This window comes from Heterocephalus glaber, unplaced genomic scaffold (assembly GCF_053883595.1).
Source record: "Heterocephalus glaber isolate CG9 unplaced genomic scaffold, H.glaber_assembly_v1.0 deba00001805, whole genome shotgun sequence".
NCBI classification, from domain to species: Eukaryota; Metazoa; Chordata; class Mammalia; order Rodentia; family Bathyergidae; genus Heterocephalus; species Heterocephalus glaber.
Window position 1 is genome coordinate 816,834 of NW_028258480.1, and position 1,748 is coordinate 818,581.

Here is a 1,748-nt window from a genome sequence, read left to right on the forward strand (position 1 = left end):
AGTCAAGTGGGATGCTTCTACTCAAACGTCAGCACAGGCCACCTGGTGTAGAGAGCGAGACCACAAACACACTGCAAGTCAGAGGACACCGGCCTTGATCATCTTGGGCACACCATGCCATCATCTCTCAGTAAGCCTGACCTGGAGAGAAACCTTAGAGGAGCTCTGTCCAATGAAGCAGGAGTTGTTTGCCATTTTTTTCTCAACATTTTTCCCATCCAAATCTCTGGACACTGTTTTCTTAATCATCAAAGCCCTACAAAGTGAGAATATATTCTATACCAGATTCTAAGTTTCTAGGTGAGGAGAAAGCAAACAAGAGAAAAGTGCAATATATGGACTACTGGCATTCCGGCTACTGGATAGAGCCTGGTATGTAGGTCTTCTCCAAATTCTCTCTGTGTCATCCAAAAGGATCTGTGAGCAAGGCTGGGATGGTTTATTTCAGTGCCTGTTCTACCACCTGATTCCTCACCGGGCACTTTTCTCTTTGTGGAGATTCTATGGACTACTCTTTTAGGTTTTGTCATACTACGGCAATTCTTATGGTCATAGCTAATGCCAGTGTATGTTCAAGGGAGGAAATAAAAGAATCAAACCCTATTTCCTGAGTGTTCCTAATTTTCAAGATTGCCAGACTTAGCCTGGAAAGATACTGTGGGTACCCAGATCAGAGCAAAGCTGGGGAGTTCATATCTCAAGTCTTAGCGTTTGGAGACTCCTTTCTGAAGAAATCACCTATGGAATATCATCAAAGTGTCCCTCTAAAGGTGTTAACAAAAACACAGCTTCATGAATAAAATATTAATTTACAAATTTATTATTACATCCATGTAGTGTCTTTTGGGGAATGCAAATGTACATGATACTGATTTAATATTGGGGTTAATTCTAAGACTCTTTAAAAAATATTCTACTTTTTTATATTCACAAGAAATTTCCATTACTCTGTTCATAACATCCTCACCTGGAATAGTGTTTGCTTCTGAATGACCCTAGAAGTTTTTCTCTTTGCTTATTTTGTAGTATTTATCTCCTTCTATAACTTTTCAGATCCTTGTATGAGACTGTAAATCCCTGGAGAACAAAATTAAAATGAATTGATCTTTGATATTCTCTGTAGAGAGCCGCGCATTTTAGGAACATAGTTCATGTTTATTTAAGACTTATTGAATGAACAGTGATAATTAGTTTAAATGAAATTAACTCAATTGGTAATTAGTGTAATTAGTGCATAAACATGGACTATTGCTGCTGACTACTTACAGAAATGGTGTTTATGATTTCAGATATATATCAATTCATGTAACACTCCTCCACAGTTATATTTGAAGTGAAGTAAAACTATAGCATTTTTGGGTCAGTCATAAAAATTCTATTATGAATAACAATAATATTATAATGACATTATGTCTTCTACAGGACAAGACAATCTTTCTTCCCTGAACTCTATTTAGCATTAAAGGTTGACATAAAAAAAAAATGAGATTAGGACAGGGAGAAAATCTCCTGTCCTGAGCTTTGATCCTTATTAACTTGTTGTTACACAAAGCAAAGCCACATTTAGGCTCAGTTTACTTAAAACACTTCCTGTGTGTGTCTGTGTCCATACTCCCAGTTTCCATAGTTTCTGTGTGTAATGAAAGATACTCATATTTCTGGATTTCCAACAAATTTTCAAATTTCAAGCAGAAGTAAGGAGGTGCCTAGGAGTTCATGACTGGGATGTGTAAGGAGTGAATTTAAAT